Genomic DNA, 14,694 nt, shown 5'->3' on the forward strand with positions numbered 1-14,694 from the left:
TACATTTTCTTTTCAATTTATTTATGTATCTATTTATGGCTGTGTTGGGTCTTCGTTTCTGTTCGAGGGCTTTCTCCAGCTGTGGCAAGCAGGGGCCACTCTTCATCATGGCGCGCGGGCCTCTCACTATCGCAGCCTCTCTTGTTGCGGAGCACAGGCTCAGTAGTTGTGGCTCACGGGCCTAGTCGCTCCGTGGCATGTGGGATCTTCCCGGACCAGGGCTCGAACCCATGTCCCCTGCATTGGCAGGCAGACTCTCAACCACTGCGCCACCAGGGAAGCCCAGGATATACTACATTTTGTTTATCCCTTCAGATGGACATTCAGTTGTTTCCACCTGGCCATTAAGAATAATGCTGCTCTTTCAGTTTTAAGTAATAAGAAAATGCAACTCAACCTGGCTGAAGCAAAAAACTAGAAGTCCAGCAGGCAGCCCTTGCTTCAGCACAGGTTTAAACATCATCATCAGGACTGACTTTTTCTCCATTTCTCGGCTAGGCTCTGTTCTCTGCTCATTTTTGGTGACAAAATGGCTTCAATAACTCCATTTCACATCCTCTCACAGTCATGCCAATAGGAAAAAGCAAAAGCCCTGGGGTTAGCTCTGTGTGGGCTGTCTCGCTGTGGCCCGAGAGTATAAAACACTAACTGAAGTAGGCTGTGATCTATCCTTGGGAAATGGGGAAGGGACACAAAGGATGTGAACCAAAAACAGATAAGAGATAAACCCCACACAAAACTGAGGCCTCTTTCTGGGAGGATAAATGGATTCTGAACAGCTGAAAAATTTTAAAGCCCAATTTTAAAAACAAAAAAATAAGTAAATTTTAAATAAAAACCCAATTTAAGGTTGTGGTGAAAATTAAAAATAAATGCACATTAAGCATTTAGGAGAATGCTTAACACACAGTAAGTACTTAATAAATGTTAGCTGTTATATTAGCTATTATCTGTATTAGATGAACCACATGAAATTTGATGGAATTTGACATTTAAGAAAAAAACCAATTTCATATAGCCCCATGTCATATATACTCAGCTTAAAATTAAGTCATGTTCAGCCTGCCCTTCCATAACAAAATGTAAAACTGCATCTCAACAGAAGGAATGAGGCTTATTTTCAATATTTTTTTAAACTTCAGATTACAGAGTCAGAGGCATTTCTCTGCTCTTGAGGAAAATCTGAGAGGCAAGGTATGGGAAAGGGAAGTCTCTGAGACCAGTAGTCTGCAAAGCATTTCCTACACTAACAACAATACGTACTGGGGTTCAGGCCTGATAGCCACCTTAATCCTTTATTAGCCAAAGTTCTCAACTCAGTCTATTAAGAATTCTTTTCATGGGAAAACACCACTTTGACTTCTTAATGTAAGCTAACAGGAAACCAGCACTCCTTTAACAAAACGTAATTTTTCAATCTTGCCCAAAATACATTTATCTCATAAAACAAGGGTTACCAAATGCTTATTTCCCTCTTGGACACAGTCTAAACATGATTAAAAAATAATTTTTAAAACTACTACCAGGATCACCTATTCCTTTTATCACATGTCTTAGGCTCCTCCCTGTCCCCTTGGTCTAGTTTCAAATTATAGACCTAGATAGAGATCACCTGTTATGAACAATGAACACTTTCTTCATGATTTCTCGATCTGATGGTAACTTTGTTGCTCTATTCACTGTGAGGGCCTACGCTTACACAACATTATCTCCTATCAGTATTAGAGCACGAGCCCTTCCTTCCTTACTCCTGGTCAACAGTAAAGTCTCTGCTCCGCTTTGCCCCCCAAAGTAAATAAATAAATAACTTACAGCAGTTATTCCTGAGAAAAATAAAGATTTAAGCTGGCTAAAATAACTGAAAACATATTCATGTTTAGATGCTTAAGAAAATTTTATAATAATTCCAGTTTTCCTTTTTGCCTATTATAAAAATTCCTAAAATACAACTGAAACACCATAAAATAACTAATAGCTGCCACTTACCACTTACTATGTACCACACACATATTACTTTATTTAATCCTTACATGTATTCTCTGAGAGGTATTACTAGGTCTATTTTAAGAAAAAAAATTGAGACTTAGAAAAATTAAATAATTTATCCAACCCCACTGAGAAAAGTGATGCCTTCAAAACTTGAACCCTGGTCAGCTGCCTCTGACAACAATATCAGCCTCAGCAAAGAATATTCAAAGACTGATCAAACTTCAGGAAAAGGGGAAACTATTACTTCTTCTCAGCTAAGTTGGGGAAGTGAGATAGCCTTTGCTCACACCGAGTAAGAGGATTCAAACGTTAAGAGTAAAATTATACAGCTTAGGATCCTCTGAAAGGTAAATGTATCCTCGAGTGTCCCTCAACTTGATCGCAATGACACTGCAGGTAGTGAGCATCAGTGGAGCCAAGGGGAAGAGAAGAACAGTTCTACTATTACGGTTATACCTACAGGGTGCTGATTACTACAAAAAGGATATGGAAAGCCTCAGCCCTGTAGCTACTGAGAAACAAAAACAAGTTTTTAAAGCTAAGATAGAAAACACAGTTAAACCTTTTTTTTAAAAACTGTCTTACTGTATACTAAAATTGCCTACATAAAGCAACTTCTAACTCACTCCTACCATACGTGCACATGATAAAACAGTCCAGGCCCCTGTGACATATTAAAAGTAGTCTCGGGCTTCCCTGGTGGTGCAGTGGTTAAGAAGCCGCCTGCCAATTCAGGGGACATGGGTTCGAGCCCTGGTCCGTGAAGATCCCACATGCTGCGGAGCAACTAAGCCCGTGCGCCGCAACTACTGAGCCCACAAGCCACAACTAGTGAAGCCCACATGCCTGGAGCCCGTGCTCCGCAACAAGAGAAGTCACTGCAATGAGAAGCCCATGCACCAGAAAGAAGAGTAGCCCCTGCTCGCAACGACTAGAGAAAGCTCATGTACAGCAACAAAGACCCAACGCAGCCAAAAATAAAATAAATGAAATAAATAAAATTATTTTAAAAAATAAATAAATAAAATAAAAATAAGGTTCTTGGGAATTCCCTGGCGGTCCAGTGATTAGGATTCCGTGCTTCCACTGCAGGAGGCCGAGTGGCACAGCCAAAAAATTCAAATTAAAAACAAACAAACAAAAAAAACCCACCATTCCAGAATGACCTTTGGCTCCCACTGAACTGCCTTCTTCCCACTTTCTGGACAAATCCTGAGTTTCCCTACTGACTTCTCTCAGCCAATCCCAGTCAGGCAGTCCCCCAACCTAAGAGATGGTTGATACAATAAAAAGTGCCTCAAGTGCTTTGAAACCCCATGCATTCATGCGTAATCTGCTTTAACAGATCTTTAAAGTCATGTAGTTTCTGCCTCTAGGAAGGTATGAAACAAAGGAACTTTGGATAACAAAATGTTCATCACCTTCTGTGGTGATAAAACTTCCAGATGACCCCACAATTGAAACACTGTCATAGCATTTAACAAACTAATAAACAAAAACAAAACAAAGAAAAGTTCTTGCAATAATCTCTCTTTAGGGGCTAAAAACTTTACCTTCTGTTTAGACTCAGAATGGCTTGCTTTCTGCAGACTAAATGGTAGTTTCAAAAGCCAGTGAATCAGAATCCAGGACTCTAAACCAGCACTCTAAACTGGCTCAGGAACTAAAAGATAATTGACTGTAATCAAGTAACTGCTTCTTCAGTCACCCTCACTGCTCCTTCACTGAAACTGCTCCACTGAGAGAGAAAAAGAGAAATAAAGGCCTGAAGAATTTTAAGCTCTGTTCCAAGAAGCTGCCTTGGGAAGCACTACAGTAGATGAGGGAAAGACCAGGTGGTTAGGACCAAGCCCTCACCTGCCAATTCTCCCAGAATAGAGCCACTTTTTCCTCTTTACATAGAGTTCTATGTAAAATTTTATTTAAAAAGCATTCTGCAGGAATTCCCTGGTGGTCCAGTGATTAGGACTCCGTGCTTTCACTGCCAAGGGCCCAGGTTCAATTCCTGGTCAGAGGGGGGAAAAAAGCATTTTGCTGCTACAAAGCAAGAGTGAAAAACACTTGTTCAGGTGCTCTCTGAAGTCCTGGCTACTTCACTGCGTTCTCAGATTCACAGCCTTATGCAATAAATTTCAGGTGTGAAAGACACAGTCAATTTTACATCAGTGCTGCAGTTAATATTCAGTTACATCCTATTTTAGGATAAAACACATCACGCACGCACCCCCCACCAAAACAAACTTTCAATGGGATAGTCTAAAAATACAAATAATCAACAGGATAAGGTTCCCTGTGTGGGTGATGGCAACAGCTGACTGACAGCAGAAACAACAGCAGCAAGCTGTGTTCCTTGGGTGCCAGAAGCAACAACACCTGCTGACCAAAGAAAGCAGCCAGGTACAGGAGTCCCAAGAGCCAGGCACTGCTTTTCAGTGGATTGTCTGTCTTATCTCTTCCACACCTGAAACTTCTGTTTCCTGCGCTTACAGAGGTATCCCTGTGTTGCAGTCTGTCTTTACTCCTTCTCCCACCCTGCCTAGTTCACACAGTCATCTAGGGGCACATCCACGACACTGAGGTACCACAGGGGACATGACACCCACACGCCACGCTCAGCTAAGGTGAGTAACAGTCTTGTGTGTCACAACCAAATTTAAAGCCATCAACAGTCTCATCCAGATGTTCCCTTTGGTCCCTATCCTTTTAGGCTCCACATTCGAAGACCCTAACTAGAGAATTCTAATGCCTAAAAATATTTACATTAAGAATATGTCCAAGAATTAGCTGAAATAAATGCACTCTGGAATTGATGGGCTAATTATTCATTTTAAACTTATCAGCAAAGCAGTTTGACTATCAAGATATTCAATGTGGAAGTGAGAATTCAAACATCAGGGACAAAACATTACATTTTGTAGGATTTATCCAGTAAGGCTAAGAACTCAGCATAAAGTATCACGTGTGCCCAAGTATAAACCATGGTCTTTTCCCAAACATTATCCCTCAAAAAAGAAGTAGTTCCCTTAGATTCTAGTCCTTATAAAGCCTTTATAATGATAGACTGCTCTCTCAAGTACCTTATTTTTAACATAATAAGGCAAAAAAAAAAATCTTCAAAAGGAAACGAACAATCAGGAGTACAGTAATGCTAGGCTTGACGGCAGAGGGTAATAGAATGACCATTCCTGGAGGACCCTGACTCGGAGGAGTCTTGGTGAGCCCTAGAAGAGAGGGGAGGAGGGATGAACCACTCCTCACTGACTGACTATTGATCAGGGAACTGTCCAAAATCACTTTAATCAATACTAATTTGGGAGACGTCAACCCAATAAAATCAACGTAAAAAGAGGCAAACAATTTCAACACATTTTTGGAATTATTCCTCCTCATTAATGCTGTACACAAGCCTCTTTAAAAAGCAAGTCAAGGGCTTCCCTGGTGGCGCAGTGGTTGAGAAGCCACCTGCCACTGCAGGGGACATGGATTCGAGCCCTGGTCCCGGAAGATCCCACAGGCCGCAGACCAACCAAGCCCTTGCGCCACAACTACTGAAGCCTGCGCTCTAGAGCCCACGAGCCACAACTACTGAAGCCGGCGTGCCTGGAGCCCGTGCTCCACAAGAGAAGCCACCGCGATGAGAAGCCCGCGCTCCGCAACAAAGAGTAGCCCCCGCTCGCCACAACTAGAGAAAGCCTGTGTGCAGCAACGAAGACCCAACACAGCCAAAAATAAATAAATAAATTTATAAAAAAAGAAACTAAATATCATAACTAAACATTTGACTACTGCATCTATATCTCTAAAATGTATACTTTCAAGTTGTATAGAATTTTAAACTTTTCATTGGGGAGTTAGGGGACTTACAACCAAGGCTATCTTATATTCGGGTAAAGTATCTGATAATACAAACTCAATGTGAAATGTTCCCCTGGAGACATACACAACGGAATAGACCACCCCCGCCAAAAGAAAGGAAAGAAAGAAAAAAGACCGGTTAATAGCCAGCCACACAAATCACTCTAATGCCACCAGCCTAGATTAGACCGTGCTACCTTTAACCTTGGCTGACAGCGCTCCTGGAATCAAGGCAGGGTACAAGCTTAAAAACCTGGCAACTGCAGGTAATAACTTTTTTTTCTTTTTTTGAAAACAGAACACAAGATTTGGTGGTAAAAATCTGGGGACCTGTTAGACCTTTGATACAAACACAGAGCAAGACAAAAATCTCTTTAATTCTTAGTCATCAACACAAAAAATACTTTATCTACCTGGACCAGATGATGAGACAAAGATAGGTAAATTCTTTACAAATTGTCAAGTTTAAAAAAAGAAAGAAGAAAGAGGGAGGGAGGGAAGAAATACTCACCCCTGAAATATAAAGGGCATCAATGATGAACTAAATTTAAAAATCTAATCAACTCTTCTCAAATCTTATTCTCCTTAAACTTCCCTATCCCATATATTGCTATTTATCCTCTTTAAACTGATATTTAGCTTCCCTTCTCATATTTTGTACAATGGCATTCTCCAAGTTTCAGGCTCCAGCCCTCTCCTCTCCCCCCCCCCACCCCGCTTCTCTTCAGTAAACTGATCTTGCCGTCCTAATTGTCCTCAAAGGTGTATTCTAATCCCAGCCTCCCACCTGCATACCAACTCTCCTTATCCTCCTTTAGGACATCTGTCACTTCAAATACAGTGTGCCTAAAACAAAATCTCTATCCCATCTCCAACCAACTTCTCCCAACTTTCTTAGTCTTCATTAAGTGTAACATTTTCAGTAAAACTGTCACTGTTTTTATTGCTTTCCTCTTCATGTCCCATAATTAGTTCTAGCCCTGCTGACTCTTCTTTAAAAGAACTTTTCAAAATTGGAAGTCTTAAACAGGTTCACTGTCTTTGACTCAATATTTCCATTTCTAAGATTCCACATAATCTGAGAAAATCTGAAATGCAGACAGATATTTGCTGAAGTATTATAATGCCTGAAACAGTAAACATGTTTCCAGCAATAAAGAAATATTTAAACAAATTAAGCAGTTAAGTAAATTAGAATATTACTCAGTCACTAATAATTGGTTATGAGAAAAAAAAATTTTAACTTCTTTTTAAAAAATATTTATTTATTCATTTATTTGCCATACCACACGGCATGTGGGATCTTAGTTCCCGGACCAGGGATCGAACCCAAGACCCCTGCATTGGAAGCCCAAAATCTTAACCACTGGAAGTCCCGGTTATGAGAAAATTTTAAGGACATTAAAAATGTTAATGACAAAATGTTAAATAAGGAAAGCAGCATACAAAATCATACACGAGATGATTAAGTAAGTAACAAAAAACACAGGGATGAAAAAAAGACTAGAAGGAAAAATACCAAAATATTAACAATGTCCCATTTGTGAGTATCCTGCTGGATGGTGACAATGTGAGTCATTTTTGTTTTCTTCTTTTTTTTTTTTTTTGGTCTGGCCACAGGGGATCTTAGTTCCCCAACCAGGGATTGAACCCAGGGCCCAGGCACTGAAAACGCCAAGTCATAACCACTGGACCACCAGGAAATCCCTTTGTTTTCTTCTTTATATATTTCTATAGTTTCCAGATATGGTACATAATATTTTAAAAATAAGGAAAAAAGGGGACTTCCCTGGTGGCGCAGTGGTTGAGGCTCTGCGCTCCCAATGCAGGGGGCCTGGGTTTGACCCCTAGTCAGGGAACTAGATCCCACATGCATGCTGCAACTAAGAGTTCACATGCCACAAGTGAGGAGCACGCTGGCTGCAACTAAGGAGCTGGCGACCCACAAGGAGCCCGCCTGCTGCAACTAAGACCCAGCGCAAATAAATAAATAAATCTACATTAAAAAAATAAATAAAATCAGAAAAAAGTAATTTTTAAAATGTGTTTCCAATTCAAGACTTGTCAGGTCTCCCTAAATTAATCCTCAAAGTCAATATTATTTTAAACCAAATAGCAAAAATAAACTGGAGGAGGAGCTCAGAAATATTATCTTAATAATATGTAAGAACTGCCCAAAAAATTCTGAAAACAAGAGTGACAAGGTGGGGCAAAAAAAAAAAAAAAAGAGTGACAAGGTGTATATAGGAGATGTGGGAGAGCCCTTGCCCTACCAAAACCTAAGATGTACTCAGAACTACAGTAAATAAAAAAATAGGGAACTAAAGCAGAAACAGAGTAATCAGTACCTCAATACTCACACATGGAGAGATGCAACAGAGTTGGGGTGACCAGCCAAATCATTTAGAAAAAAATAAGACAGCAATAACCAAAGCCTAATAACCACAGCCAACCTTTACTGCACACTTACCACGGGCCCACAACCTTGGGGCCAGATGTCACTGCATTTCAGTTTTTTGGGTTTTCCAAAGACAATATGGTATTGGTGCCTATTTCATGTACTATTAAGACTGCAGCGAGGTCTAGGAGCATGTTTTTAAAACATGCAGCCACAGCCTTCCTGTTCTCAGAGGAAGAGATCCTCCTTCCGTACAAAGCAAACCTGTGCTCTGATCACATCCCCTCCTGTCAGCTCAGGGCTTTTGCTCCAAATTCCCCTTCTTGTCAGTATTTTCAACCTCTCCCTTTCTACTAGCTCCCTGCCATTGGCTTACATTTGAGAGGGAAAAAAACACTTCTCAGGAACCACTCCCTTGCTACCTTTTCTCCTTTACACAAAGAAAGCTTATTCAATTAGTAACCTTTTAAAAAGAAAAAAAAGAAAAAAAAGACTATGCTGTCATCCCATTCACTCATAGGGCTGCAGGTTCCCTGTGGCCAAAAGCACTGTGCTGAGACCACTCCAGGTGTGGGCTCTAATGATTTCCTAACTGCCAAAGTCAAAGGCCACCATCAGGGTTCATCTCACTTGAATTATTTTGCAGACTGTGCTCTTCCCTTCTCGAAATACCCTTGGTTTCTGTGAATCAACTTTCTCCTGATTCTCCTGTCCCCCTGGCTCCTCCTTTACCCTACCTATGGCTTTCTTCTCTTCACATTCAACACCTTCAGCCAGCTGCCACCAACACTATACCCAACAACTCCCATTTGCATTCCTAACCAGAGCTCTTCCCAGCGCTCTAGCGGTAAACACTCACCAATGTCTCTAACTGGAAGTGAACCACACACCTGTAACTGCCTAACAAAAGCCATCATTAGCTTTTCCCAAAGCTGCTACGCATTCTCTACCTTGAGGAATGGCAACACCATCCACAAATTTAGCTAATTCAGAAACCTGGGATTCATCCTAGACCCCTCCCACTCTCCTCCCACATTAAATTGGACACTAAATCCAATTCTACCCCCTTAATACCCATCAGTCTCCTGAAGCTGGATCTCTTTCCTCTAAGCCATTCTCTACACAGCAGAGAGAGTAACCTTTCTAAACATCTCAATCTGTACCCACAGCAATGAGCCCCACTCAATGCTCACCACACCCTGCACCCCAGCCACACTTCCCTGCTGGACATGCCAAGAACACAATCATGCCACTTACACCTCCACGTGTTTATGCCAACTGCAGCGCTGCTTTCGCTTGGAAGGCCCTCACCCTACCCCCTCCTATTTACTTGGGAAATTATTACTGGCTCTTCAAGATCCAGCTTAACACAACCCTGTGAATCTACTAAAACCTACCGAACTGTACACTTCAAGTAGATGAACTGTATGGTATGTAAATTATATCTCAACAAAACTCATAATTTTCTGTAAGAAAAGACTTACCATCCGATTTTTTTTAAATGGGCAAAAGACAAAACAGGCACTTCACAAACAGAAATTTCAAGTGACCAATAAACATACGGAAAGATCTTCAAAACCATCACTCAGGCAAATGCAAATTAAAACCACAATGAGGTATCAGTACATACCCAGAAGAGCTAAAATTAAAAAGAATGACATGATCGAGTATTACAAAGACGCGGAACAACCGAAACTTCATACACTGCAGGTGGGAGTGTAAAGCACTTCAATCAAAACTATTTCATAATAAAACTGGGGAAAAAATCTCTGCGATTACTACTTAGACTAAGCATACACCTCTTCTATAACTCAGCAATCCCACTGCTAGAGTATATCCCCAAGAGAAATAAGTGCTAATGTCCACAAAAGGACATGTACAAGAATGCTAACAGGGACTTCCCTGGTGGCGCAGTGGTTAAGAATCCGCCTGCCAAGGCAGAGGACACGCGTTCAAGCCCTGGTCCCGGAAGATCCCACACACCGCGAAGCAACTAAGCCCGTGCGCGACAACTACTGAAGCCCACGTGCCTAGAGCCCGCGAGCTGCAACCACTGAAGCCCGTGCACCTAGAGCTCGTGCTCCGCAACAACAGAAGCCACTGCAATGGGAGGCCAGAGCACCACAACAAAGTGTAGCCTCCGCTAGCCGCAACTAGAAAAAGCCTGTGCACAGCAACGAAGACCCAATGCAGCCAAAAATAAAGTAAAATAAATTTTTTAAAAGTTTTTTTTTAAAAAAAGGGTGTTAGGGCTCCCCTGGTGGCGCAGTGGTTGAGAGTCCGCCTGCCGAGGCAGGGGACACGGGTTCGTGCCCCGGTCCGGGAAGATCCCACATGCCGCGGAGCGGCTGGGCCCGTGAGCCATGGCCGCTGAGCCTGCGCGTCCGGAGCCTGTGCTCCACAAGGGGTGAGGCCACAACAGTGAGAGGCCCACGTACCGAAAAAAAAAAGGGTGTTAAAAAAATAATTTATAACCAAAAAGTGTAAAGAACCCAAATGTCCATCAATGAATGGATAACTACAAACAGCAATATCAACACAATGAAATGTTACTTGGCAATAGAAAGGAGTGAAGTACCAATACACACTACCACATGGATGAACCTTGAAAGCATTACGCTGAGAGAAAGAAACCAGACAGAAGATCATATGCTGTATGACTCCATTTATATGAAACATCCAGAATAGATAAGTTTATAGAAAGAGAAAGTAAATTAATGAATGCTGGGGTCAAGGGAGAATGGGGAATGACAAACAAGTATGGGTTTTTTTTGGGGGGGGTAATGAAAATATTCTGGAATTAGATAATAGTTGCACAACTTTGTGAATATACTAAAAAACAGCGAGTTACACACTTTAAAAACTAAATTCTTAAAAAACAAATTTTATGGTATGTGAATTATGTTTCAAGAAAAAAGTTACATGTGAGGAAAAGAATCAATAAATACCAAAAAAATTCTTTAAAACATCTTACACATATGCACAGGCCCCATAGCAAAAATCTATCCCAAGCCGTGTGATTTAGCTAATTCTTAAGAATTAGGTCTTCCCTGCTAGTTCTTCCCTGCTGCCTGTTACAAAGCAGCACAATTAATAATTAGCAAACTAAACTCACTGGAACAATCTGACAAGCCAACAATCTCAGTTGAGAAATCTTAATCTTATTTCTGACAACTACATATTCTAGTGTTCTAAAAAAGCTGCCTATAGGAACTGGCGCAATTCACAAAAGCTCATAGAATTGAACTGAATTAAAATGAATGAAGTGCCACTTGCATATACAAGCATATAATGACAAAAGTAGATCATATTACATCAAGCCAGGCCCATGTAGTCACATAATTCAAGTTTGCCAGTCATTATACTAATATAGTTTAAAATTAGATCTATTACTCTCTTTCCTCCTCTGGAGAATTAACCAAAAAGCAAAAACACTGGGCATCAGGGGACCTGAATTCTGGTCCAAACTAAGCTAGTTGTGTGACCTTACCCTCTATCAGAGCTGTCTGTAAAATGAGGAATACCTCCGAGGCGACGAGTCTCCTGAAGTCCCTCTACCATCACCTCTCCCCCGTGCCACTCTGTGCACCCTGAGTCAAATCATCATGGTTTCCCCACGTACTATGGACGGCCAGCTCTCGGTTTCTACTTCTCCCTGCCCCCTATAATCCATTCTCTACATTGACAGCCAGTACTCTTTTCAAAACAGGAATCAGATCCTGCCACTCCCATCCATATGCCTCCCAGCGGCCTACAAGGCCAGGCCTTACCCGTTCTGACTCCTCCCCCCTCACCATCCTCTTGGGCAGCACTCTAGCCACTCTGACCTTTGGGTTCCTCCAACATTCCTAGCCCATTCCTCCCCAGGGCCTTTGCCACACTCCCATCTCCTCCGCCTTATTCTTACTTCTGTTCAAATGTCACCTCCTCAGAGAACTGAGTGTGGATTCTGGTCCCAGCCTGCTTAGATTCAACTTAATAGCTGGACATGTTACTTACTCATGCTGTGCCCCCGTTTCATCTGTAAACTGGTAACAACAGTGCCTACCTCACAGAATTATCACAAGGGATAAACGCATGTAAAGCAAGCAGCAAATAGACGGGCACAGTTTTCAAATGTCATCTATCACTATACTTAAGGCACGCCATCTTCATTTTCTCCCTCTCCCTGAGCACTGCCTGGAACTGCCTTCTTTGTCACTCGCTTTAGGGTTCCAAAACCCCCACAGAATGTAAGCTTCGTGAGGAGCTTGCCTTGTCTTGTTCAAAGCTCTACCACCATTTCCTAGGAAAGGCATGCACATACTTGTTGAATGTATGAATAAATCAATCACATCAAGGATTCCTTTAAAATAATACTGCCTTGATTCAAAGAATTAAGTGAAAAACTGCCTCAATCGAACAGTTATGTAATGGGGCTGGTCTCCTCCTGGTCCTTGCAGAATGACCAGTTCATTTAGTCACTGGCTGAGGGGTTTCTGTCAAATCTAGTCACATAACTACAACAGACAACGAAAAACGCTAACAGATTAACCTGTGAGAGTAGAAGTTGAATACTGTGAATATACGCTAATTCTCTGTAAACATACCACGTAAATCCAAATTGCAGCACACCAAAAAAGGCTCTGGCCATTAGGAAAGTCATACCCTGAAATATGAAAATATGAAACATACAGTGACTTTAACTAAAGCTGTTTTTCTACATGTACGTATATATGTAAAACATACGCAGATATACATATTCGCCTGTACACACACACACACACACACACACACGTACACACACACACACACACACACAGAGCCATCCCCAAAACTAGGGGGATGCTTTTTTCAACTCTTTTTAACTTTTCTTAACAAAATGGGCTACGTGGGAATAAATGTTTTGAACTGAAAGTTGTGACCCAACTCAGGAGCCTAAACATTACAGTTCCCCTTACTTATGGACTAAATTTCCGTCGTTCACCAAAGGAAATCCCAAATATAAGGTTCTGATTACTAGTATTAATTTTTAAAGCATCTAAAACTAACAAATATCCATTGAGATTTAACATCTTAAGACTCCAACATCTAATTTTTACCCACCAGGTCAAGCCCTTAATAAATATTCTTCCCTCACTCTAGTAGTAGTTTCTTTTAATTTTTTTAATTGTTTTTTTAAATTGCTTTAATTGTATCTACATTGTGTGAAATCCTTAACATAGTTTCAAGTTATATTCCGGTTTGAATGAACACAAATCCTGTCATGATACATCACATTAGTAATGACTTAGGCAGTTTTCATAGACGCCACCAATGGGTATGAAATTCGCCAGGCTGAGACCAAAGCGAAGAAGAAGGGAAAAAGCCTAGGAATGCTGCAGGCTAGTCCCGCAAAGAAAACAAACCAACCAAAAATGCTTCGTGATTTTATTTAAAGATGATCACGGACGATCCCCAGAGTACCAAATATATACCACAGAGTTATTTCTTTCTCAAATGGAAGAGTGAAGCCACAAATCTAAGAGGAGGAGTAATCTACGCTGGTAAATTCTTCAAAATTAGGAAAGAAAGGGAAAGGAGACGCGGCGGCGCTCTGCGGTCTCGGAGCCGCTCTCCAGGAAAGGCTTCCCGGGCGCCGGCCGCTCCCACTCCGGTCCGCGGCCAGGCTGGAGATGGCTGGCGGCTGGCATGTTTGAAATATCACCACCCTATTCATCGCCTCCTGGCACAATGAGGCGCTGGGCAGCCGCGCCGAGGACCGCCCGCGCACACGCCCACCCGCCCCGCGCAGCCCGAGACCCGGGCGCAGCCGCGTCGCAGCGAAGTCACGCTCGGCCCGGGCAGAAAGTTTCGGAAAAAAACCCAAGCGCCGAAACGCACAGGTCTCAGAGCTGAACTCGTGCCAGGAACACGCCCGAGGCAAACCACTTGACAACCAGCTCCGGTTTTCAGCAGAAAGGCCGAGAGGCGGGGGCCGGAGAGGAAGAGGAGGCAACACACACACACACACACACACACACACACATACACACTCACTCACTCACTCTCTCTCTCTCTCTCTCTCTCTCTCTCTCTTTCTCTCTCTCGCACACTCAGCTCCTCTTCCTCTAGGGCCTCGGCGCCCAGGTGGGAGCGATGCCGCAGGCTCACGCCCGCACGCAGCGCCGGGGCCCGGGCGGCGGGCGCCAGCTCCCCTCCCAGGAAGGCCCGGGACCCCCGGGCCAGCTCGGCGCGCACGAGAGGGTGCGCACGCCCTGCGCTTCCTTCCCCGTCCACCCCCAACGGCCGCGGAAACTGGGGGCCCCAGGGGCCCGGGGTCAGGGGATGCTCGGCGGGCCGGCCGCGAGCTCGCGCGCGCCCCTCCCCCCGCCCCTCCCCCCGGGCCGCCCGCGGGGCGCGCAGGAGGCGAGAGCCGGCGTCCCGGGGGATCAGCTCGCCCGCCCGCCGGCCCCGGGAATCCGGGCAACTTT

General features: G+C 43.0%; 1 protein-coding gene across 8 annotated transcripts in view; it reads right to left on the reverse strand.

The window, feature by feature from the left end:
* The window catches only part of SRPK2 (SRSF protein kinase 2), a 237,020-nt gene that overhangs the window by 221,469 nt on the left and 857 nt on the right, over positions 1–14,694 (reverse strand). The window lies entirely within an intron of this gene.

This window comes from Mesoplodon mirus (assembly GCF_964341445.2).
Source record: "Mesoplodon mirus genome assembly, chromosome: 9".
NCBI classification, from domain to species: Eukaryota; Metazoa; Chordata; class Mammalia; order Artiodactyla; family Ziphiidae; genus Mesoplodon; species Mesoplodon mirus.